At 39.2% G+C, this 27,835-nt stretch overlaps 1 protein-coding gene across 5 annotated transcripts in view; it reads right to left on the minus strand.

The window, feature by feature from the left end:
- The window catches only part of ATP2B1 (ATPase plasma membrane Ca2+ transporting 1), a 115,443-nt gene extending 89,528 nt beyond the window's left edge, over positions 1-25,915 (minus strand). For 2 of the 5 annotated variants that reach the window (XM_031463039.2, XM_031463037.2), the window contains exon 1: positions 24,931-25,187. The gene's annotated coding sequence lies outside the window, so the exon portion shown is untranslated. Of the gene's footprint in view, positions 1-24,930; positions 25,188-25,577 lie in introns of those variants that run through there. The other 3 variants (XM_064491572.1, XM_064491574.1, XM_064491575.1) reach the window with 3 other exon arrangements.
- Between the last annotated feature and the right edge of the window lie 1,920 nt (positions 25,916-27,835).

The raw sequence follows: 27,835 nt of genomic DNA on the forward strand, positions 1-27,835 counted from the left end.
TGTGTTAATTTCTGGTGTACAGCCTAGTGATTCAGCTATAGATATACTCCTTTTCAAATTCTTTTTCATTATAGGCTATCACAAGATATCAAATATGGTTTCCTGTGCTATACAGTAGGAACTTGTTATCTTTGAAGACATTTTTTAAGTTAAGGGGGAAAAGACCAAATATCTTACAGAAAAATGAGTAAAAGTCCCAGACAGGTCACAAAAATATAAAAATAGCCCTTAAAAACAGGGAAAGATGTTCACTGTTACTTATAAGAAAAATGCAAATTAAATCTATGGTGAAACACCATCTCTTGTCAAACATATTAACAAAAATTCAAAAGCTGGAAAATGTACTGGTTAGTGAGGCTTTGGAGAAACAACTGATGCACCAGCAATGTATGCAAAATGTCATGTGGCAGTTTTAAAACAAAGTTGCAAAATTTTTGACACTACTCCCATAGAGAGGTGAGGTCTGAATCCCCACCCCTGAATCTGGGTAGTCTTGTGACTACTTCCCCCAACAGAGTACCACAGAAGCAATATTATGTGACTTGAAACCAGGTCATACAAGGTGGTGTAGCTTCTGTCTGGTTGTCTTGGGGTGAATGCTCACTCTCTTGAAATGTATGCCTTCCTAGAACCCAGGATGCCAATTCTGTGAATAAGTCCATGCTCACTAAGAGTCCATGTGCATATATTCTGGCTGAGTCTTAACTGAGCCCAACTTCAGTCATCTCAGTACAGGCACCAGATATAAATAAAGAAGCTGTCATATAATTCCAGTCCCTAACTGTTCTAGTCACCTCATTGCCATCTGAGACTTCCTGATGGAAGCTCCACAGAGACAAGACACTCCCATATCCCCTACCTTAATTTCTGACCTAGAATCTAGGAGCACAATAAAAGAAATTGTACACAATTAAGTTTGGGGTGGTATGTTAAGCAGCCATATATAACTAGAGCATGGCATATCCCTAAACTGAAAATAGCTACTAACAGAACTACTATTAATTGACCCTTCAACTCAGCAATCTCACAAGAATCTACTGTGAAAATATATGTTTACAATATGAAAATACATACGCAGTTATTCATTGTGGCATTATTTATAACTTCAAAATGCTGGAAACTACCTAAAACATCCAAACATAGGAGAGTGGTTGCAGAGCACATATGGCAGAATACCATGAAGTTATAAAAAAAGAGGAAGACGTCTACAAGCCAAATGGAGGGATGTGCAGGAAGTTACTGAGTAGGGGGAAAAGCTGAACGCAAAGCATACACCACTCTTTGTGTAAGAAAAAAGAAGAAACCATACACAGTCTGTTTATTTCTGAAAGAAGAAACACAGAAAAAAAAAGCCAGAAAACAAGAAAATTGGTTACCTGGCAAAAAAAAAAGCAGGGATAAGTGGGTAGAAGGAAAAAGGAAAAGGACTATTTTGAGTATACATTTTTTATGTGCAGTTTTGACTTGTATTGTTTGTTTTATGAGGGGGAGGTAATTAGGTTTCTTCACTGATTTCCAGTTGGAGGAGGTACTGGGGATTGAACCTCTGACCTCTTGTGTGCTGAGCATGTGCTCTGCCACTTGAGCTATACCTTTCCCCTAGTTTTGACTTTTGAAAGCACATTAGTGTTCTACATATTCAAAATATAAAACTGAAACAAAATAGGTTGGGGGGGTAGTTAAAAGGGAATACAACTAAGTAAATGAACCCAACCATACTTCAAATGAATAAAACAACTCAAGGGTCGGGGAGGGGGTGGAGAATCCAATGCAAGTTAACTGTCAGATACAGTATTATTTTTACTACACAGTCTTAGTCTAGGGGAAAAGAGTGTAAACAAGTCTTAAATTTCTCTTAGTACCTCTGTTTGTCATAGTGGCACAGACGTAGAAGTTCTCAAAGAAAGTGTTAATGTTGGGAGCTACGGCCCTCACTGCGGAGATAGAGGAAAAAAAAAGTGGAATGGGGAGGCAAAGAAGAGCTCAGTGGGCTGGACTGGTATGGGAGCAATCAGTATGAATTCACAATTTCATGTAGTATATGAATCTTCTCAGTCTTTTAAAAGACAAGTTGGGTTACTTTGGAGCATCTAATATAGAGCTTTATGTTCACCCTGTAAAACCTAATCTCTCTCGGTCCATCTGAGATTGGGTGGGGAAAGGGAACTTGGCTTGGCTGCCCTCCCTCCTGCCTGCTACCTCGTATTAACGTATTGGGGACTCCCAGATCTCAGGCTAGTATAGTACTAGCGACTTACCTTCGTTTTTGGATTTTGTTGACCAATTGTTTATAGTTCTATTTCTAAGAGAAAATTTGTTTCAAGTTCTGACTTACCTGCATTTTTGGATTTTGTTGACCAACTGTTATAGTTCTATTTCTATGAGAAAATTTGTTTCAAAAATGAACTTTTGGAGTACAAACCAATTTTACTCACTGCCTACACTTCAACCAAAAAGTCTGTTTAAACTAAGTAAACATTAAATTCTAAGCTTCAGGCACTACTCTATCTAATTTGTATTTTTCACTAGAGCACCTGCCTTGGCCCTCTGTTCTTGGGATAAAGTCTTTAAAGTCACAGATGCAATTTAATAGGATGGTCAGGGAATGCTTCACCAAGAGGGGGACATTTCAGCAAAGATTTGAAGGATGTGATGAAGATCCTGGGAATTAAATTCCTTAATAACCAAGTCTTAGAGTCAATTTCCCACCCATAACAGACAACAGAAGTGCCTGCTTTTTCAACATCCAATCAAATGTCTCTTCAACTTACTGAGAGTAAACATGATGGCCAGTGAGCAGAACCAGTATTTCTCAACATTTCTACTATGTCTTCTATGTCCCACTGCAGTCCATCTCATCACTCCCATCCCCAAGGAGAAAATTCCTGTACTTCAGAGGCATTCTTCAGCAACTTCCCTCAATCCAAATGGGAACTATAACATCAGTGATTCTCAAAGCATGGTCTACAGAGCAGCAACAGCAGCATATTTTGGAACTTGCTAGAAATGCAAATCCTCCCAACCACTCCAGACCTACTGAATCAGAAACTCTGTGGAGGGACCCAGCAAGGAGTTTTAACAAGCCTCTAGGTGATTCTCACGTATGCTAAAATTTCAGAACCATGTTCTAGTTGACTAAAATTACACTTCAGAGTGAATTTCTTCGCTTTCCCTGTTAGGCACTGAATTGTGTCTCCTCAAAATTCTTTGTGTAAATTCTAACTCGAAAGGTGACTGTCATTGGAGATAGGGCTTTTTAAAGAGGTAATGGGTTAAACGAGGTCAGGAAGGTGGGGGCTCCAATCCAATAGAATCAGTGTCCTCATAAGAGGAAGAGACACGTCAGGCAGGTGCACAAAGAGAAAAGGCCAGATAAGGACACAAGGTAGCCATCTACAAGCCAAGAAGAGAGGCCTAAGGAGAAAATTCGTCCTGCCAGTCTTGACCTGTGACACGTCAGCATCAAGAACTATGAGAAAATTAATTTCTCTTATTTAAACCACCCAGTCTGTGGTTATCTTGTTATGGTGGCCCTCAGAGACTAAGACCTTTTTTTACCTTTTTACCTCAAGCAATACTTAATTTTGATGCTTTTTTTTTTTGTTAGGTATGACCTGAAAATGCTGGCCATTGTTAAAAGAAAACTGTCTGAAATTCCCTTGGGCATTTGTAAAACTCGTTCTTCAAGTCACTCTTTCACTCTTTTTAGATGATAAAGGAAGGGTTATCTTATACCCTACTTCCCTAAGAAGATAAACCAGAAGCATTTGCAGCTTAACCTGTCAGAAGTCTATTTTCAAGTACAAAATGGTGCTGCTTCCAGTATCTACAATCCATCCTACTTTGACTTTGGTCTACTCTTTACCCTGTCTAAGCAAAGACTAGACCCCTTTCTCCAATTCTTGTCCCCTACTCTCCCTTACTACAAGAATGCCAGATAGCTAATAGGCTTTTTTTTTTTAAAGAGTTTTAATTAATTTATTTATTTTGTATTGAAGTACAGTCAGTTACAGTGTGTCAATTTCTGATGTACAGCACAATGTCCCAGTCATGCATATACATATATTCATTTTCATATTCTTTTTCATTAAAGGTCATTACCAAATATTGAATATAGTTCTCTGATAGGCTTTTGAGCACACTCACTTTTATTTTGGTTCATAGCTAAGTGTTTTTAAATCACAACTGTATTTCCCCCTTTATCCAGTTTACATAGAATGTGATATGGAGCATACCACAAAACCTCCTAAAAAATCCAAAAGGAAACTTCAGCAGAAATATGTTACATTGAGTACACTCTTCATTAAGAAATACTAACAAGTAACAAATGAATTTTGAATCAAGCAAACATATTCATAAACAACCTAACCAGCCCAAGACACCCTCCAGGCACAGGCCATTTCCCCAGGCATCACTATGCCTACATCAGTGCACAGCATATTTATGTTCAATAGCAACATGACACTACATGATTGGAAGAGTTTCACATTCCAAGTGGGGTATCTGCGTGTGTGTGCGTGTGTGTGCGTGTGTGTGCGTGTGTGTTTGTGTGTGCGCACAGACACATGTAGCAAAGTTACTTAGCTAAACTGACAGTAAGTGCCACCACAGTGGCCACATACATACTAAGAAAAAACAGCTGGGTATTAAGCCAAATAAAAATATGATCCTGTCTCTACCACATATCCATAATTAATTTAACATAATATCCTTATGCGGCTACTTACATTTTCTAGAAATACAAATGATTCATTTCTTTCAACTCACTAGTGAGTAAGGTCAAGAAAGTGGCCAATTTTGATATTTACACGTTAGCCACTATATATAAAAATAGATTAAAAAAATAAGTTTATTTTGTATAGCACAAGGAACTATGTTCAATATCTTGTAATAACCTTTAATGGAAAAAATATGAAAGTGAATATATGTATATATATGCATGACTGGGATATTGTGCTGTACACCAGATATAGACACACTGTAACTGACTGAACTTTCATTAAAAAAAACGTGGCCAATCTAACCACCTAGTCTCTTTCTCATTTAAATAATACTGACAGTATTATTTTCCCATAAAGATACTACCATACAGAACATCTTTTAAAAATGTATAAAACTCTTAATTAACTAGAATGTAACCCGAATGGTTATTGATTAGAACATTTTTGCTCCAATTTAAAGAGGCAAGTTTATAAATGAGATCCATTTTAAAAACACATTCCAAATTTGTCTGTTCAGTGTACCAGGGGACGGATTTAGAGCACTTTCTTTCATATAACCACTGAGGTCTCATCGATATTACTCTTGATTATTTAGGGTAACTGACTGAATTATAAAAGAACAGTTAACACTTATCAGTTGAGCAGAGGTTTTAAATCATAAGATACTCGGAGACTCGCAAGAGTTTTGGCACAATTGTTACAAACTGCAGAACAGAGGGGTGAGCTACAGGGATCAGGCGTCAGAGTTCTACCACTGGTTTACACATGTTAATGAAACCATTTTTCCCTAAATAGTGTTCATTTAGCATCAAGTGCCTACAATAAATAAATAGAAAGACAATAAATTTTCATTTTAACAGGACAGAGACTACCTGCTTTAACCAATATCATTCCAGCACCTAGCAGAGTACCTTGAATTACAATGAACACACATAAAGCTGGCACTCAAATAGTTTTCTGAATGGGTACTATTTCTGTCAGAGTTTAGGAAAGCCACCCACTGAACAGTGGAATGGGCACTAAAATGCGAGCTGTATCTGGGTTTTCATCCTCACTGTACAATCTTGGGCAAGCTGTGGGGTCCCCAGGTCTCAGTTTTCTCATCTAAAAAAAAGAGGACTGGACCAAGTTCTCCAACATCTTTTTGAGCTCTAAAATTCTTTGCCCTCAAAATGCTGCCCCTTATTAGCTCTCCCAGTCCAAGTGCAAAAACATCAGTGCTCCCTTACATGGATTTAGGGCTACTCTTACATTTTGCTTATAGTCTCTACCAGAAAACAAACAAACAAACAAAAAACATAAGAAGCCTGAAGTTGAGCTACAATGTAGAGTCAATATCAAGTTCACTTTAATGGTTCAGAGCCTTGGTTCACTGTATTGACTTCAGTTGTTTCACCCAGAGTCTAAAAATCTCCTGTCTACTCTGACTGGCAATAAACAGATGCTCTTCAAATTTTGTTTTCAATACTGGCATCCTTTTAAAAACCTACGTATGGTCCATATTTCAACTTCCTGTTTTCCAACTTAGAGGAAAGATTCACAATGCTACTGCCTGTCTTGTCAGACCCTAACAGGATTGTCGAGTGAAATACAGAACATCCAGTTAAATCTAAATTCAGACAATCAGTAAATACTTTTTTAGTATTTTAGTATTTAGTATTTTAGTATGTCCGTCCAATGTGTGGGATACATTTATACTAAAAAATTAACTCATCTGAAATTAAATTTAACTGGGTGTCCTGTATTTTTACTTGCTAAACCTGGCAACTCTAAAACCGATTTAATATTAGCGGTTTCCAAACAAATTTTAAAAAGTAGTTTAAACACTAAATGTAATCATTTTTCTTTGATTCAGAAGGAAATTAGGTCTTTCAATAGCTAAGCTTCACCTCACTCTGGTCTCCCAACTTAACCACACGTACAAAACATTGGAAACGAATTGTCAAATAGCCTCTGTCAGCCATATGACATGCCTTCCTGGCTGCAGACTAATAGAATAAATAACCTTCATGTTTCTAAGACAAAACTTAAAAACACCAAATTCCCAATCTACAGCTCAGAGGCTGCCTTATTTCACATGGCCCATATTCAGTATGTTTTTTCAATTGAGATATAACTGACATATAACATTATATTAGTTTCAGGTAAGATACAATTATTCAATATTTGTTTATATTGCAAAATGATTACAAGTCTGCTTAACATTCATCACTATACACAGTTACAATTTTTTTCTTGTGGTAAGAACTTTTAAAGATCTACTCTCTTAGCAACTTTCAACTATACAATACAGTATTATTAACTATAGTCACTGCGCTGTATATTACATTTTCAGGGCTTACTTATTTTATAACTAGAAGTGTGTACCTTTTGACCAACCCAACTCATTTGCACCACCTGCCCCAAACCTCCACAAACCAATCTGTATCTGTTCGTTTGTTTTTCAAATTCCACATATAAGTGAGATAATACAGTATCTATCTTCCTACATCTAACATTTCATTTAGCATACTGCCCTCAAGGTTCAACCATGCTGTAACAAATGGCAAGATTTCCTTCTTTTTTATGGCTGAATAATATTCCACTGTGTATATATATACACACACATTTTATATAAACCATCAATATAGCTTCTTAATCCACACCTGTTCTTTAGTTTGCTATATAAATACATATATTCATCTTTTTTACCCAATACATCATAACCAATCAGGGAGACACTTCTTTTGTATCCTCACCTTCATCTCCTACCTTACACCACACACATAGTACACAGTGTTCATATACAAAGTTTAGCAAGTGTTTTCTAAATTCTAAATGTCATTCTAGAATAGTATAAATACAGAAGCTATAATGGTCTGCACTGAATTTGCACTGATCCCATCATAAACCTAGAACTCACTTTTTGAATTAAATTCTTATCAACTGCTTGACTCATAGTTTAAACATAAAATGTATAGAAATTCCAGTTAGGAACTTTCTGGATAGTTGGATTATTTCTAGTAAACATTTAGTAAGCATCTAACAAATCTAGTCTCTGTCCTGGGTGCTCCTGACTACAACTAAGCAGTATGACTATAAAGTAATAACTGATATGTCAAAATATGTATCAGAAATACATAGCCTAAAATGCCCATTTTTATACTAAGTATAAATTACCTTAGCTCATCCTAATAAGGCTGTCATTGCTGAAAACATTTCAAGCACTCCTATTTTGAAACTTCCTTGAGTGTGAGGCACTTTTGAAAGAAAATATCCTCAATGTTAGCAAATCTTCAATTTTTGGAAGATACATAATCAAAAATAATTCTGCACACAAGTTTCATTAATAAGTGGATGGCTCACACACAGTTATAGGGACACTGGTGTAAAAAAAAAACTATCATAGAACCTGTTGTATATCAGAGGCAAGTGTTTATGAAAGGCAGTATTTCTTAACACAAAATCTCCTCACTCAATTCAGAATGTCAACATCCTAAGCCCAAATGAATTGTTCAATCTTGTGGAAAGGATTCAACAGAATTATGCTTTTTTAAAATTAATAAACATGTGTTTTACCATTTATTATTTATCACTTATTAATGTTGACAGGAATGCTTTCTTGAATCTCCAATGTTGTGTTTCTACTACAGACCTTAACTTTTTCCCCCCAGATATCATCAGACATCACACTTCATCAACAATTACTATTTCCTCCTAATATCTCTGGTTGTATAAATTCTCCTTTTAAGATCAAGATAGTATCAAGTCTTCAGTGTCACTATAAATGTGTGGCACAATCTTCCCAGAATCTAAGCAGAAGCAGATTTAAATTTGGACTTCTATAATCAATATTTAGAGTCAATCAGATTAAGCCAAATCTCTAGTCTCCTGCACATTTTTTTTTCATCAAGCCTTAGGTAAACAGGTAAGCATTTAAAAAATCATCCAAGAGCATTTTAATCCTACAAAAAAACAAACAAAAAAAACTGGCCCTTGACATTACTTTAAACATCTGGTAGCATGCCAGAGGCTCAACACTGTACAGCAGAAAGAGCAGCAGACAAGGGAGTTAGAGGGCTGGGCCCCCCAGGCCTTCTCTGCCACTGAGCATCTGGGCAGGTGAACTGACTCATTTCTCTACCTCCAGATAGAGGCCATTATCTTTTCTGGAGGGCTGCTAGACAGAATGCATGATACCAACTGTTACATGCAACACGTTCTGACACAATCAATCCTCTTCTGACTACCAAAGAGGATCTTTATCCTCATGACCTCAAATATTAAGGCCAGTAAGCCAAATCCATTTTCTTTACTAAAGCAGTGGTCTGAAGCCTGTGACTGTTCACTAGTGTAATACTCAGTCTTCATGTCAAAAGTACTTACTTAAAGGCAGAATTGGCTTGTGAGCTATTTATTCGCTTTGCCATGAGATGAATTTTATCCTTATAAAGAAAATATTTTATTTTAAATATTTTATACAAAAATCTTCCAAAAACATACTGCAAAATTATCTTGGACAATTTGAAAGAGTCAAACATAATTAAACCAGCAAGTAATCACCGAGGATTACTACTCTTTTTTTTAACTTTTGAATTTTTTTAAGACCTACAGTGTGCCAGGTATTATGCTAGTTCCAGGGGATATAAACCATCCCAATCTAGACTCCACTCTTAAAGAACTCTGTTTATCTAACAGTAAAATGACAGATAAATATAAGATAACAAATAATATTTTAGAAGTACCATATTTCCCTGGATTAAATATATTTCAGAAATCATTCTTTTCACTTCCCAGCATTTTTAGCCCATAAAATTAGGAAATTCCACCCTTGTTGAGTTGACGGGATTCTGAATTCCCCAATTTTTACGTAAAACAGCTTTCAGAAGTTTATAATTAAAGAAGTAACAGTGAAACCAAAAACGAGTTATATAGATTGCCTGTCACATACCAAGCAAAGTAATTAAAGGGAACAGAATTTGCTACCTCTCAGAAAAATCACAGAATTATCAAACTAAGGAAGGGCAGTGTTTCCTTTTTATGTATTAGCACTCAGAGTTACTATTACATTAAGGACAAAAAAATGAAAACATACAAAAAGGATTAAAAAAAAACTTCAGTTTTAAACCAACAGGAAATGCCAACAAAACCTATATACTTACTAAGTTTCAAAATTACAGGTCAACTGTCAAGGTGAGGAGGTCAAGGATGTTAAGGAGGTCAAGATCACAGAATATAGGTTATAAAAACCAACATATTACCATGTTGTGATTCTTAATCAATGGCCAAAATGATTCAGATGACTTAAGACTCAGAAAACACTTTGACTCAGTTTTTTATATTGAAGAAAGCAGAATATCACTATAATATGCTTCTGTTAGTAAAAGTATTTCTGTATGCATATGTAATTTTCCCTTTTACTCCCCACAACTATTATTAAATCAGTAATTTATTTCCTAATGGGTGTTTCAGAATCAAGGAAACACTGACTTAATACAAAGCAATGGCAACACTTGCATGGGGAAGGTGGGGAATTTAAGAGTGTGTGTCTTGAAGAAAAGGTAGTATTTTGTAATATGAGGAACTAGGGCAAAGTACGATGTACAAAGTATGTCCCAGATTAACAAGCAGGCCAGCATATCTGTAACACAGTAAGAACTCCTGATGTGCCTGCAGGTCATCACTGTGACGGCAGAGATGGGGTCATACAGGGGGTTCAGAGCCTAATGGACACATGAGAATTCAGTAAGCGCCTAGAGAGAAGCATTTCATTTTCTGGAGAGCTTGGCAGTCCTTCATGAAGGAGTTCCATCATGAGTCCTAAAAGACAGCTAGTCCAGATGAGGATAGCAGCACAGAGTTACTGTTTTTGAACCAAATTTTCCTTGACTATTAAATTTTGTGAATTCCTATTTTTAATTTTAAAAACCTTTTTCACTATCGAGATACCAATTTTCAATTTTTTTTTTTTGGTACTTTTTGTGCTTGCTTCTGAACAACCTTTCCAGTTTCTCCACATTTGTTCTCATCTGCAGTGACCTGGGAAACCAATGATCAAAATGCTATAAAAGTGTATTTAAAATACTAGTAAACACACCAAGTAAACACTGAAAGTGGAGTGAGGCACTGAGAGATTTGATGCTTGGACTCCTGGCTTCTAAGAGGGCCCGTCTGCCAATTTCCTGGTTCTCTACATGTTTTACATGGTTCAGGAAGCTAGACAAATAATACCCTTCAGGCTAGGAAAGAAATTATCCCATACCTCTCCCCATTCTTCTGGTCTCCTTCCTCTTTCATTCCTTTCCTTTCAGAGGCATTTCAGATGGCCACTGGTCACTAAGTTGCATTCCATGACAAGAAGACTATTATTCACAGACTTCAACATTAGAGGAATGTCATGATAGTTATTTTGGCACATTTTATGCTTTTACATCTTTAACTTTCTAAGCAATTAAGAGGCAGTACTTGACAAATAGAAAAAAAAAAACCACCTGCTCTGAATATTCAAATACATATATGCTGATGTCTATCGACAAACTGGATGCAAAAAAAATTACATTCAATCCCATAATCCGTCCTATTCTCCCTCCCCCATCACATCCCACTTCTACAGCTGCCATCTTAAGGTCCTCAACACCACTACAATCTATTGACGTTTGATGACTCTAATCTCTTTGTGTCCAACTGCAGCTTTAAACTAGAATCTCTCTAGACCCCCAAAACCATTCCAAATTTTTTCCTTTCAACTCCCAGTTGCATCTGCTTTATAGGGCTACCTAGTATAGAATATACTGGAGGGGCACAGTCAAAGAAACTCCTCAAAAGGAGGAGTTTTCCCTCATTTTTGCACAGAGACCTTCACCCACACAGCCTCAGCTAGGGGAAACATTCAACTGGAATCTTTAGATACACATCAAGAAAGGACATGGTAGGGACAAGTCCAAGATTATGATGTAACTCAGAACTGACAGTCTGGCTCTCCACCTTGGCTGTCTGTGGAATACAAGCTGAGCTCAGTACAACTTGAAAAAAAAAACCTTCAAAAGTAAGTGACAGAAAGAGATCACTATCAAGAGTTCTAAGAATAGGACAGGATGGTAGCAAAACTATGGAGATTTGAAGGTTTGACAGCTGACTCCAAAATGCCTTTCTTCCTTGTCTAAGAATAGCTGGAAACGATATATCCCCATTCATTACAGGAAGAGATCAAAGACCAGGAAGGGGACATGTGCATATGTGCATATACTTAACACTGGTTCCTTGGAAGCATACAGCACCTGATGAATCACCGCACAAAAAAGGAAACCAAGGAGGAACACTGGACACACCAAGTGAGTTGGACTGAAAGTCCTGCATAACAGCCTCTCTTCTTGGCAGGTCACAGTTGTTACTGCCTAGCACAGCGATCACATAAATAACTTTTGAAGGAACTTTTATATCCAAAATCTTAAATTTTCCAAAGTCTGAGGATTAAAAAAAAAGTTCACATATAATGTCACAGGAAAAGCCTGCTAGGACACCTTCCTAAAACTTTAAAATTCTACTTCATATACAAACACAGAACCTCCTTCCTGGATTAACTCAACATATATTTGCACTTAAATGCTTAAGGTCAAACTTTTGGAGAGTTTTCTCCTCTGGAAAAAAAAAAGACTTATTAATCTGTAACAAGTATTTTAGAAAGACTTTTTCTATTTATCTATTCATCTATATCATCAGCATTTTGAAATAAAAGTAACATCCACTTCCTTGGGCTGCTTCTTAGTATCCTACTCCACTTAGTAAAGTCTATCTTACCCATTAAAAGCAGGCATAGTGGAACTATCTCAAAAAGAGTTAGTTATATAGCATGGTCATAACAAAGTATTTCTCATCTTCAGTTGTGTGGTTCAGCTAACATATTATTCAGCTTAAGTTAAAAGAAACAGGGCTGTAGAACCAGAAGGAAAAAAAATCCTCCCTTGACCCTCAAAAAAAAAAAAAAAAAAAAGGAAAAAGAAAAGAAACAGGGCCCTGTGATAAACAGTCACCACAAGCATATTACAGTTTCTAAAGAGAGACAAAACAAGCATTTTACAGGAGTCCAATGTCAGTGGATTCAGGCTTAAGACTGGACACAAGATGCTCATTCAAGAGTCATTAGGAATATCACAGGTAAAAAGTACTGTGCCAGAGGCGAGTAATTAACAGTCCCTGCTCTCAAACTGAACATCTCTTGGAAGTGTCAAACATGTAAACAACAACAAATTATGAATTTTTAAAAAGGCTATGGAGAATTTGAGGAAGTAAAGCAGAGAGCTAGAAGCTGAGTGGCATGAAATGTACAGACAGCAGAAAAAGACAAATAATCCCAAATACGTAACCAGCTTCATAAGAGGCTGGCAGAAAAATTTAATCAAAAGACAACAAACTACCAAAGTCCTTTAAACTCAGTAATTACAAATAAAACAATCACAAATGAAGATAAACATCTACAAAAAAAAGATGTTCACTGGAGGATTATTTAACAATAGAAAACCTCAAAACCCAAACATCCAGTAACAAGGGAAGAGCCGTGGGATGAAATATCACACACACTAAAATGATGCTAATGAAAAAAAATTTCATGACTTGAGAAAATGATATAAAGCTTTTTAAAATCATAGTTATACCTACATTATCTCAAGCATGTTAACAGGTATACAAATTTTTTAAAGATCAAAAATAAATCAAAATGTTAAAGCTATTTCTCAGAGGTAGTGATTCTGTTTCATTTTTACACTGTTCTGTATTTTCCAAAAATTTATACAAGCAGTGTTGCTACATTTTAAATTGGTAGAAAAGTTAGGTAAGTCACTGTATTCTAGGATTCCTCTTTAAAAACCACTAATAACTCTTTCCATATTTTCCAGTAAAGAATCTCTCTCTCCTAAATTCCACAGAACCCACTAATATAAATAGGATAATATTTGTAAATTGCCTGCTAACAGTACCTGGCAGATAGAAAGTAATTACACAAGGTTCATTTTACTCAATATTTCTAAATCTCTTTATCTAGTCAAAATAACTAGTGTGTTTTAGAGCTGGTCTATTTTTCATGGCACCTTGACAAAAGAACCATATTTTTTTTTTTCTCTTCTGAATTCCAGCATCTCTTACGAGATGACTGCTATCTCCCTCTGAGATTCTTCTTTCAAAGGAAGAGCACAAGGAAGAAGTTCTGTCAAATATTAAGTTCTTCAAAGGGAAGACAGGAAATTAATGAAGGGGGTGAAATTTGAAAATATAGTAAATTGTCAAGACACACCTACAAAAGGATACTCCTTAACATATTGTATTAAAGAGTCTCTCACAAGTCAACATTTGATGGGACTGATCTAACACTAAGAAGAGTATATACTGATCCAGATGAAGAAATGGAGAAATCACATACCAGACTATGAGGGACAGGGCTACATGCAATTCTTTGGAGAAAAAAAAATCTTCATATATTCTTATGAGCTGCTTGGGGTGTATGTGTAGAGTAGTGGTGGTGGTGGTGTGATAGCAAAGGACATCCTAGGGGAAACTCAAGAAACCAAAGATGGCAACCAACTGTTCTATGTAGTAAAGAAGTGAAAAATTTGAACTTGCAAAGTGGAGGAAGACTTGCAGGAGAAATTGAGGACCTTAAGTGGACTTAAGAGGACTGTCTTCCCTAAACAAGTTTTTAATCAAGTCCACATTGCTCACTTTTGCTTTTGTAAAAATGGATTCTTTTACCCAAAGTACTACTGAATATTGCATCTAAGTTGTACACAGACAAGACTGCACAGACACAAGAACTGAACGACAGGGGATGTATCTGGCTTATGCATACACACAAACTTACTCTATATGCATTCATTTTTAGTTCAGACAAACTTATAAAAGTAAACAGTTTGTCTGCAGAAACAAATCCATAAGGCTTTAAAAAAAAAAAAGCAGTCTTTTTAGTCCCCTTACCCCACTTTCCATTCAGAGGCAATGAGAAACAGGGGCCTTTCTTTTTAGTATCTAACTGTTTTTACAATATTACTTGCAGTGCTCCTACTTGCTCTAAGTTTTTGTTGAAAGATTGATATATATCATTCTTTCCCCTCACCCCCAACACAAACGCTTCCCAAAGTACTTTTTATGTAGAGTATATAAAGAAACTACAATTTAATAATAAGACAAACAACCTAATGAAAACTGAACAAAAGATCTGAACAGACACTATATGTTATTGGACACCAAGATGTCCATCAATGGGCAAATGGATAAACAGACTGTGGTATATTCATGCAATGAAATACTAATCAGCAATAACAAGAATTGATCTATTAAATTTATGCAAAATAATTTCAAATAATTATGCTGAATGAAAGCTGGACAAAAAGAGAACTCATAACTTATGATTCTATGTACCTAAAACTCTAGGAAGTTCAAATTACTTTATAATGACAGGAAGCAGATTAGTGGTTGCTTGAGGGAAGGAGATGGGAGAGAAGGGAGGGAAGAAGATTACAGAAAGGCACAAGGAAATTTTTAGGGAGATGGTTGCGTTCATGAACGTGATTATGGTGAGTTTCACTGCAGCATACATACATCAAAACTCAAGTTTTTCACTTTAAATACGTGCAGTGTATTATATGTCAATTCTGCTTTAATAAGGCCATAACAATTTTTTTAATTATGAGAGAAAAAAATAGGACACAAATAAGCTGAAGAGGATTCTAGACTCACATGTAGGGCTTTCTGACTTTAGAGTCCACTGTCAGGTGATCAGACTGGGACACTCTCTTTGGACATCCCCTCCGGCAAACACAGTGTCAGAACCTTTAGATCCTTTCCCTTGAGCTGGTCAGAGTCCTCAGAGGAGACACTTCAACTCTGGCCAGCATCCTGAAAGTGAGGTGAGGGAAGGCAGCTGGGGGTCTGAACATAAACACTGTAAACTCACACTCACTCTCATTTTCATATACTGTGGCAGAGAGCAGAGTCAAATGCCAGTGAAATGCCACTTCTTTAACTGGAAGTCTTAAACACATTTTTGAAAAGCTAAATTATCTTCCTGAATGAAACAGTATATCACCAATGAAACATGAAAAGATAAACTAGTTAAAAGGCAAAATTAGATGGGAAGCCTAAACGATAAATTAAATAGTTGATAATTTGGGGTGAGGTGTGGGGAGAAGGCAACCTACCATGGACATACATATTGTCTTAAAAGTCAAAACTTCCAAGAAAGAAAATTAATAAAACTCCCTGATTCTATATTTTGTACTTTTGGGGGAGGTAACAAAGAAACCAAGGGATTTACCCAAGGTCACATGGCTTTTTAGTGGCAAAATTTATATCTGGAGAGATCTCAAGACAACATCAGAGTAAAAACCAAAATCTGAAGTTTTAGGTCTAGTCACACACAGGAATACCATCAAGATATACAGGCTCTGAGAAAGGCAGGCAGGCATTCCTAGCAAAAGGCACGAAGCAGCGAGAGGGTCCAGAGGCAAAAGAGAATCAGGTAAGTCCCAGTGTTCAATAACATACATAAAAATATTGGAGTTCAAGCTTAAAGGCAGATGAATTTAAACTTTACCCTAAATCCACTCTGCATGTGGAGAAGGGTTGACTGGTTGATGGATGTTTGTTTTTCTGATACCTGACACTCAGAGTCTGATGCTAGAGATCTCCTTTTCCTGGACTTTGCCATCCACTCTTTCCCATCTCACTGACTGACCTTCCTTGTTTTCAGCCCTCTATCTGCCTTTTAACTCAGTAGTTCTCCACCATACTATTAGTTGTCAAGAATATCCAAAGAAAAGGACCTGGAGTTTGTGACTCACTTTTTAAACAAACCAACAGCAGTTAAAGTATCACTCACTTGATTTGGGTCATAGAGAGAAGGACAGAATTATAGCAAAGGAACTGAAAATTTTTCATAACTCTAGGTATAAGCAAGGGAGCATGGACTATATGCCAGTGTCACCCATGTGTGTCTCAAGAAGAAAAGATCCAAATCCAGTAGAAAAGATCATCCTCTAACCCATCTCACTTTTGCTGGATCCAATGATTTCTGCCTTCACAGATTTTTTTTTTTCTTTTCACTACCAAAACCATTCTACACTTCTCTTTTGATCAACAATTAAGTCCTTCTATAATATCTTAGCAACAATTAGGTCTATAAAATATAAAAGGGTTGGGAGACTACTCAAGAGCGATGCACCTGTGCGCTTTCAGCTGTGCTAATCACTGGGGAATAATCTCTGGAGAGCAACTTCTTTTGAGCATATTGAAATATAACAGTTTACATCCTAAATCTACAGAAAGCATTAATTGCTCAAATGTCTGAAATTATGACTCCATGAGCATTCAACAGAAATGATACAAGTACAGGCTTTCCTTTCTTGACCTAAGTAAAGCAGTTAGAGAAATAACCACATTGCTATGCTTTAAACTTTCACGAAAACCATATACCTAAACCCATTCCTGATGCCTACCATGATCCTGTTGGTCATGAGCCAACTGTTCACACTCATTTCATGGAAAAGAACTCTCAGAAAAATCAGGACCTGCAGCAAACAGACATTTAAAAACCTGGCTCCAACAGCTTTCCTGTTGATAAACAGTAACTACAAGGGTATCATATTTTAAATTTTAGACCAGAATACATGCTTTAAATTATGGCATTTTACATTATACACAGTATGATAATGAATTAAAGATGTAACACACATATCTTAAGAACATCAATCCTGATGAAAGGAAAAGATGTCACAAGCTAAAGGAAAAGTGAAACTTGTCATTTTAAGATAAAAATTATAGCTACTATAATGACTAATTACAATTAGAATAAAATCTAAAACGGACCAGCTACTACACTGCAATTAAGAAATGGAAAACACTTTGTATATAGATGCCAAATTCTATTGTCCTAGCATTCTATGAAAAGTAGCTGCCCTCCAGAAATAAAACAGGCTGTCCTATGAATCCAACTGAGGAAAGTTAAAATTTCAAATGAAAAAAGGCTTTAGAAATTCTCTAAGAAAAATGCCTCCACTTTATCTGCTTTACCTTCATGCAAGCTATACAATGTCAAAATCTTAAGTCAATATGTCCAAAAAATACTGATTGAACGTCTGTGGGATAAAACTCTACATATCCTCAAAAACCCATGTTCTTATCTGAACGCCTATATTATCCCCAAATGAAATTACTAAGACAAAAAGGATATATAATAGATGGGAAGTGTATGGCCCGACTATAAATGTAGAGAAATTCAGACAAGGAAATTAATGAGTGATGACCGGGAAAGGTAGACTAATGTGGAGTTTTGGAGGATGGCCACCCTTGGATGGACAAGATCACAGGTCCTATCAGGTGAGAGGAAAAACATGAAGTCACAGCCAAAGATGTGAGAAGAGTGTAGGGAGAAGACTGTCAGACATGACTGTCATGCAGTGGGCAGTCAACAGTACTACAGTCCTGTACACTGCTCTCAACTCCAGGAAACATGATTTATATTGTGTTCTATGAGAACAGCACCTCCTGGAGGTGTGCAAAGTGGTGATCCTGGTTAAGTAATATACAAAGTAACAAGTGGATGCTTCACTAAAAGGGATTCTGTGAAATAAGGGGCCAAAATGCTAAACACATTTAGATAGATTCAGACCATGTTAGTATACCAAAGTATGGGAGAAGTCCCAAATGGGAAAACTGCATAAACCAGCATATCTTGGATTTGGGTTTTCTCCTTCTCCCCTCCATAAAACCCCTATTAATATTTCTTAGAATCAGGGTTCTAAAACACACTTTAGAAAATACTGAGCTAACTTTATAAAAGGTCTTCAAAGTCAAATTGCATCTTGATAAAGAGAAAAATGAGGAACCACTGAAGCTTTTACTGAAGAAACGACAGCAGGAAAGCTATTTAAAAACAAAACAAAACAAAAATCCGGCACAAATATCAAAGGTAGATTAAAGCAGCAGATCTGAGAATTTTGAGAGTGAAACACTGCTCAACATCTTTCAGGGAGCAAACTTAGTTAATACAATGAATCATAAATTCACATTGTTAATAATCAAGTTATTTTAAAGGCACCTTTTAAACAAATTCTTTTTAAGAGCTACTTTTCAGAAAATACAACTTTCAGTCATAAATTTATCAGGTCTTTACAGTAGTCATACCAGTTTACAGTTAGAGGGTATAATCTCAGATTTCACAATGTAAGCAAGCACTGGTCCATTCAAAACCATCCTTACGTTTTCCTCCAGAGGCCCAGGTGACTTTAATATTAATACAAAACAGGTATCCTGAATTTTGAGATTCCACATTGTTGGAAGTTATTGTACTTAGAAATACCAAATAATATTCTTACCAAAGAGGTAACTAAAAACACTACATACTGTTTAGAATAATTAACAGTCCCAGTCCTGTTTTTATATATAAAATAGCTTTAAAAGAATATGGTGAAAAGTCTCTTCCACAGTTTATCTGTATCTCTCTGCCAGAAATCTTTATTAATTTAGATTTCCACAAGCATTAGTAAATTATAACTTATGATTCCTAAATATATCCTAAAGCATAACCAACAAGCCTAAGTTTTTGGAAAAAATGAACAAAAAACTTCAACACAGTCTTGAGATGGACTTGCTTTGAAATTAATTTCATCATAAAATGTACTTTAAAAACAGATGCAAGCTATTTACTACAGTGTCATAAGTAAAGCAAAAACAATTGCATTTTAAATCTGCTCTTAAATAGAAAGAAATCCATATGGGGTACACAGCACTAGATAAAATGGTTAAAAAAGTCAGATCAGTTTACGTCAAATGGACCCTACAGTCCATTTGTACTGAACTACATAAACTGTCATTTAATATTTACATACAATAGCAGTTAACTTCTGTTTTCATGCACAGGTGGTAAATTACCGATTAGTCTTATATCATTATCTTATATCTGAAAGGTCATTAAGGACAAACCTGCTGTTTTTGGAAAGACTACTTGTTAACTGAAATTAGGTACACTACTTATCCATCAATTTATGTCTTTTTAATTTGAAGGAACATCCAAAGTCTTCCCTTCTTACAAAAAATAAGCGCTAGACTAAGGTATAAATGTATAGTACTGTACTGACACAGCATGCATTATGTTTACATTAATGAGCCCCCTGTTCAAGTCATTTTGAAATGGTAGACACTGGGGCATGAAAAAGAGAAGAACATTCTGTGTCTAGGACTTCATAGCACTTAATAACTAACTTAATAAATAACTGTAGATGGATCTTTTGAAAGACTGCACACAGATAACAAAAATATTTTCAATTTACCAGTTTTACAACTGTCATAAAAATCACCAAATCCCAAATCAAACTTGGCTACAACAGTCATATACTTGAAAACACTAACTCTGCCACGTTCAAAATCAAATACATCCATGTCATCCTTCCAATTTATAAAGGCACCTTTACCATGTAACGTAATTTTAACCTAGATATAAATTCAGGGTCAGTGTTTCTCAAGATGCTGACTCCTCGGCCCCACCCCAAATCTGCTGAATCAGATTTGCAGGGGCAATGCCAGGGAACCTGCACTTTCAGCAACTCCCCAAGGTGGTCCTCATGCACACATACAGGAGAACCACCACCTTCCCTGTGAGATTTATAACAAGGTTTTGGATTTTGAAAACTAAAATCTCATTTGGGACCTTTTAAAACTAAATTTCATTACATACCAAATTAATATTTCAAAAAGACTTAGGTAATAAATATGCTGTGGAAGAAAAACAAATGCATTAAAAAAATCACAGCAGAAATTAAAAGAAGAAACTTTTAAGTATAGGCCACTTTATTTTTAACTCAAGTTAAAACATCCTCTAATCATTTCAAAGACCAACAGGTCTTTCAGAATAAAATTCTTAACTTAAAAATCATCCAATGCATCATATTAACAATATAGTATTTCAAATATGATCAAATTCATTTACTTGGCTGTTAACAAAATCAGGGTATGAACTGTTTACATTACACCAAATAGAGGCAATGATTAAATTTATAAATTTAAATCCAAACAAAACTGTTTATATTCTACTATTAAATTTACTCTGGTCAGAAACTTATTTTTCATAAACTTATATAACTTTCATATACTTACATACACATGTGTAATGGAAAGAGCAATGAAGCAAAACCTAGAAGCCACCTAGAGTTCAGTTCTGGCTAATCCAGCTGCTGGCCCGATTCTACGACCTTAGGGCCTAGACAAATTATTTCACCTACCTAAGAAAAAGGAAGGCACAGCTATCTATTTTACTCACTTCACAGAAATATTTATTGTGAAAATCAAATGAGATAGTATTTAATACATTCTAAAATACTGTAAAGCATTTTTTAAATCAAAGGCATTATCATTAAAATTTAAGAGACATTGTCTTTAGGTGCCTGCTGTAAAACAGGCTATCAAAGAAACAATGAACATAAAAATTGATCTTTCGGATGCAATTAGATACTGAACATTATTGTGTAAATCCTATAAATTACGAATATAAAACATAGGAATTCAATTCAATTATCTGCCCTATGTTCCCATTTATACAGACCTATTTCTTGTGTAAAAATAGAAATGAAATTAGATGCACCATGAAATGTTAACTGTCAAAACTGGTCGGTAAGTATATTATTCTCTCTACTTTGACATGTTGTACAATTTCCACAATAAAAAATTTTAACAAGGCAATGATATCTGTGTGTGTACCTAAAACATTTATAAAAGCTAAAAAATAAATCTTTTGAAGTTTTGGGGGAAAATTTTTCCCTTAACTATTGTATCGTTTTCCTTCAACGTTACTTCAGATTCTATATATTCCAAAATAAGCTACTCTCACAGTGCCCTTCTATACATCATGATACTTACTAGAAAACAGTTATTCCCTTTCAACTAGGCAGTACTCTTACCCAAGCTGCAAAAATTTAATTCTTAAGTTTCTGCTTCCTGATCTCATTACAAAATTCCAGACTTACAAAGTGAAAATGACCAGTTTCAATTGTATGCATGTGTAAAAACGTAAGGAATAAAGGGACACTTTTCTGTTACCAACGACCACCAATGGTTTAATTAGCCATTCCTCTTAAAACTTGTTGACCTAAGCAATTCAATTCACATGGCAAGAGAATGTTTCATCCAAAACAAAGTTAACCTGTCGGAAGAAATTGGTAAAAATAACCCACAAAACAAGGATTCTATCAAAGTGTGCATAATGATATGTAATCACTCTGCATACATCAACCTAATTGCTCAAATAATGTCCTTTAACCTGGGACCATATTCTACAGATTGACGAGCATAAACCACCTTTCATCTCAAGTGGATTTTTTAGCTTAATAAAACTATCTATAGCTCAATAGCTTATGCTCACAAAAATCTATGTAAAAACTGCAAGTGCGGAATTAAAACTTAAATGCAGACAGAAACGGTACTATCTTGTGGTTTGTAATTAAAACTATATTTGGGTAATATCCACACATTAATTTATTCATTACTTGAAAAGCTAAATCTTTTTTTCTTTATGTTACACCTGCAGTCACAATCATCAAAAAGTACCCTGTGTCTAAAGAGATAGTGTACCTTAAATTTTTGATATGGGGGAGAGGGGGTTAGGAGAGAACAAGTGGGCAAGGAAAGAAATCTCACCCATTCAGCTGTCACTACAGCATTTGTTTTCTAAGCATTAAAAACTCCATTTATTTTTATATGAGATACATTTGAGAAGAGCCATACGCAGAAACCACTTTTTCCAACATGGTCTTCAACAACTTTGAGTGTAAGTACTCCAGCTGGAAGTCCTCATTTGTATTATTTAAAAACAATTGTAAAACTCGCAAACCATAAAAGGAAAGCTGTCGGAAGATGAAAAGCAAAAAAAGAACTACTATACCTTATTCAAACAAGCTTAATTTTTTGCATGTTTACTTTAGAATCTGCTAATAGCACTTGAAGCTAAAAACATTTATAAAACCACTATCATGCTGGTAGGTACCCTAACTTAGTGGCGATGGCTAGTTTTAAATAAACATCTATTTATGATGAAGCTATTACTTTCCTTATTTCTTTTCCTAAGTAGATCCACACTATCTTTGCCCCCATTATTTTATTATAAGCAGAAATCAAATCTAGTTTATTGCTTCATCTCAGAGTTCTCAATTCCAAGCTTCCATTAAAAAACCATGATTTCCCATACAAATGCAGAAATCCCACCTTCTGACTGAGGAATTACAGAATATAAGAAAATGAAGACAATTTCACCATATGCATCTAAATGGGGGTGCCAGTAAAGACAATTGCAACAAAAATCAAGGCGTACTCTGAATTTTCACCATTTTAATAAAAGAAAATGCCGAAATTTTAAAGGTGGCGCTCTGTCCTCAACTCACCCGACTGTGAGTCACTTTTGCAGACTATATAGTAGGAAACAACAGTTACTTTTCAAAGTTACACCCAAGCCAAAATCAAGAGAGATCCACCCTTAATTACAGTAATTTAACTGTCTCATGCAAAGTAAAGTAGAAACTACTGAAACATCCCCCTGAAATCACGGCCAAATCAAACCCATTTCATATACTCGTTTTTCAAATATGCCCTTTAAGGAAAATGTTTCATTTACTTCAAATTTGAACTCACCAGGACAAAAAAGAAGGAAAAAAAAAAAAAAAAAAAGGAGAGGGAGATCCAAGTGAAACGCTGAAGTACAAAAGGCAGATTCTCCTCCAATCCCTCTAATTCCCCCAATCCGCCTCTGCCACACACAAGGACAGGGAGTCTGGGGAAGGCTGGCAGGAGGGCAAGCAGTGAAGGCCCTTCATTCACTCACGTGGGCCACTATCCAAAGGGTTACACACCCTCTCCCCGAAGAAAGCCTCATACAAAGCAGATCCTTACAAGTACTTCTTATTATAAAATACACCCACGCTGAACAAGAGCTTTATTTTAAAATAAGACTATTCTGGTGGCGGAGGTTAAACACAACAAAGGCTTCCATGTTGAAAGGCGGACGGTCCACATATATGCAGATATCCACACTCACATGAACAAAAATCCATATAACTAATTTATCATGAACAGCAGTCGATACCAACAGAAGCCATTAGATGATTAAGAAACCCAGAAAAGTAGCATGCACAGCTTATGCATAGCGAAGGGTGGCTGTCTGATGCGCTCTAACCCCAGGAAAGGCAAAAATACGCCTGCAGAGACTGGTCGACCCCTCCGCAGATTTAAAGACCCCCTTCTGCACCTCTCGCCCCTCCTTCCGCGCCAAGCACCGCTGCACCGCACTGGATGCGAGCACTCCCAGCGCTGCGAGTCCCGCAGAAAACTGGTGAATGAAATGCGCACAGAGACCAACCTGGCTAGTGACCGCGGCGCAGACCAGGGGTCGCTAACTAGCTCAGCCACCGGATTCTCCCGCAGGAAGGAATAAAGGGAGCACACCCCGCAACACCGCAAATGGAATGCGGTTCTTTCTTACTGACCCTTCCCAAAAAGAAGTGGAGGACGCAGGGGTTTTTTTCCTCCCTTTCTTTTAAACTAAGTCTAAAAAAGCGAATAGGAAGCAACCGTGAACATCCTGGGGGGCGAGACAGGAGACGCCGGGAGAAAGGCGAGGCAATTCACCAACTCCCGGGGAATCACCGTCCGGTGTGACACGCATCAATCAACCGGCCCGGGCCGGGGGCCAACGCGGGCCCCACTCTCCGCCTGCGGAGCGCCAGTGGGGCCGAAGCCGGGGATTAGAGGGGTGACCCTCCCGGGGCGCGGGGAAACAGCGCCGGGCACCGCTGCCCTCAAGGTCACCAGGCGCCGGGGCGGGGGCGACCGGCGGCAGGATGGGCTATGGCGCTGCCGAGGAGGCTGGGAGAAGCCAAAGAACTGCGGGTGCAGACGCGAAGTCCCACCACCGAGCCCCGTCCCTCGGGCCCTGTGCGGAGACTACTGGCCGGACCCAGCGCTGGGGCGCACGCCTAAGAACCCGCTCACCTTTACGGTTTCCCGGGGCAGACACGGCGGGAGACCACCTGCGAGGGGCCTCCCGAACGCCCCCGCCAACTTCTCCGGAATCCGCGCAGTCCGCGGAGCACCCAGCTGTCAGGATCCCCGCCGCGCCGCCCCGACCTCAGTGTTCCGCCCGGCCTCCCCCGCAGGTGACCTGCCCCGCCGCCCCCGCCGCGGGCGGGCGGCGGCCGCCACTCACCTCGCCCGGCAGCAGGAACCATTTTCTGAGGAGGAAAAGAAGGGGAGGCTGCAGGAGGGTCGGGAGAGGGGGCGGTGAGGACAGCGGGAAGCGCAGAGAAGGGGGGCTCGGTCCTCCGCGCGTCGGAAGGAGGCTCGCAGGACTCCGGGAGCCACGCGGAGGTTCGGTTGCACCTCGAGGATGAGGCGGCCGTGGAGCCGAGAGGCTCGGCGTCCACCAGCCGGGGCTCCCTACTCACGCTGCACTGCGAGGAGGCGGCGGCGGCGGCGGCGGCGGCGGCGGAGGAGGAGGAGGAGGAGGAGGAGGCGGCGCCCGGCCCGGCCCCCGCCCAGAGCCCGGCAGCTGCCGAGTAGCCGCCCGCGTCCCCGCAGGACCCGCCTCCTAGGCTCCGCAGAGCCGCACACAGGGCGCGCCGCGCTCACCACGGGCAGCTCCACCGGCCTCACGCCGCCGTCCGCAACAGCAGCAGCGGGCGGGGTGCAGCCCCTTCGTGAGCACCGCAGCCCGGTCCGCCCCAGGCGAGGCCCGCGGCCCTCGTGAAGCGGACGGTCGAGCACAAGGGGCTTCGCGAAGCTTCGGGCAGGGGCCCCGTTTGCACCGGGTAGCCCGCAAGATTGCCGGGGGAGACAGGGGAGGAGAACTCTCACCCGTTCCGGTCTGGCGCTCCCTTTTCTCCACACCCTCACGCCTCCCGCTCCACGCTGGCGGCTCAGCAACTGCCACTGCCGCCGCCGCCGCCGAAGCTCGCGCCGCCGCCGCTGCCGCCTTGGCTAGGCGCGATCACGTGACGCGGCTCGCGGGGAGCCTGGGGGCGGGCAGGCACGCGCGCGCGGAGGAAGCGCGGCTAGGACGGAGACTAGGAGCCGAGCGGCGCGGAGAGGACGTTTAAGGGGAGGACCCGGCGAGCGCGCCGCCGGCTGTCGAGCGCGCCCCCGGCGATTAGAACTTGCCGCGGGGTGGGGAAAGGGTGGCCCGAGTGAGGGGCGGGGGACCCGCGCCTCTGCGCGCCCCTCCCTCTCTTCCTTCGCCGAACGCCTCGGCCGGCCGCTGCCCCCGCCCCCTCCCGCTCGCCCCTTTCCTCCGGCCGCTGCCAGGGATTGGCTGAGAGGCTCTGACGTCCGTGTTTCCATGACGTATCGGGGCGGGGGGGGGGGGCGGCGGGGGAGGAGGGGGTGGCTCGGGCGCGCCGGGCGGTGACTTCGTCAGTCACAGCTGCTGTTTCGGTGCGGGTCCGGGCGGCTCCCGCGACTGTGGAGGCTGGAGAGCGATGACTGCCGCAGGCGAACTCGAGCGCCCTTCACCTGGGGCCCCGTCCGAGCCACCCCCGGGCCTGCGCCCCTCCAGAGCCCCGGAACTGGGCGGGTGGACTCGGCGAGCGAGCACTCCTGGCGAGGACAGGTTAAGCTGACGCTCGCGTCTGCGGACAGTTGAGTGGTTCCTCGCGGCGTCTCTGCTCCACTCCGTACGGACTCGGTGCCTATGCTGGGCCCTGACCAGGCGCCGGACGACAGAAGTGCCTCCTTGGGGAGGACAGCCCACACCCCCAACGGGCCTCGGCTCCCCATCTCTGTTCCTGCTAGTCGGCCTGTAGACTCCGGGGATCCCCGTTGCAGCGCCTAAAGGGTTAACGCAGGCGTTGGGCCGGTGCAGGCAGGCCCCTCAGGATCCGCGCTCACAGTCCCCCGGTTTTCGTTTTGAGTTTGCTTTTTCTACCTATGCCAAGCTGTTGGCTCTTTTAGTTCACTTGTAGCATCTCGAACGAGCACCTTTCCTGGGATGAAAAGAAAATGAAAACAAAACGAAACACAGGGTAACGTGCCAAGACTGATAGGCTGAAAGGTGACCGGCTTTGCCCCAACCTTCAATAGACTTTGCAGTTAATAAAAAACCGCTGGAGTGACAAAACAGTTTTTCCTTCACACGCATACATACGTGTGTAAAGATTCGTCTTACCTATGACATCGTGCTCCATCTTCGTCTTATCTCTGAACTAACCCTCGCGGCTCTTGGAGAGACCTTGTCAGTGTTTTCAGTACCACTTCATCAGAACAAAAGATAAGCTCTGCAGAGGCTCCTCCTTTCTCTTAACTCCAGGACTGGAAAAATTAATGTTAGTAACGTCTTCCTAAAAGCAAACAGGCGATGCGAAGGACTTTATTATGTAGGTTCACTCTGGTAGTGTTTATATTAAAATATTTTGGAATGATTAGAAGCAAAATATGTAAAAAGTTTAAAAAGAAAAAAATTTAAAGTTAACCCTGTTGAAAAAAACATATATTTATCAACTTATGTGTCTTACCAGGTCAAGCACTACCAACCTTTTGAGCTGCAAAATTAGCACCGGGCAAGATAGCACCATTTTTCCTCTTTAATCACTGTTAAGAAATTGGTTGGTGGGTACAATAGCCCTTCCTGACACTATTTCAAAACTTCTTAATAGAGGAACAGATTAACTTTTCGAAACGGCTTAGAGACATTTAAGAATCACTGGCTCTTGTCCAACTTTTCCTCCAAGGAAGTCGCAGTAGAAAATTGAATTATGTATTCTACTTTAATCAAGAATTTGACATTAAAGTAATATATGACTCATTGCTATAGTGCACTAGCAAAATGGATAATAGATTAAACTAGAATCTGTTCACTTTGTGGGTTTATTGAAGTTCCAAATAATAAAATATACTCTCTTAAAGTGTTGTGGTCATGAAAAATTACTCAGCATCTTCATTTCAGAACATGATTTCAATAGAGTTTTCATTTATGTAGATTATATACACATATATCCCAGAACATATTTATATGCATTATAATGAAATGTGAGTCACATACAGTAAGATATTTTTGCTCATAGTCAAGATGATTGTACTGTGTAGTTTGATTTTTATATTTTCATTCTTCAAATAGAAAG

This window comes from Camelus dromedarius, chromosome 11 (genome assembly GCF_036321535.1).
Source record: "Camelus dromedarius isolate mCamDro1 chromosome 11, mCamDro1.pat, whole genome shotgun sequence".
Classification (NCBI taxonomy): Eukaryota; Metazoa; Chordata; class Mammalia; order Artiodactyla; family Camelidae; genus Camelus; species Camelus dromedarius.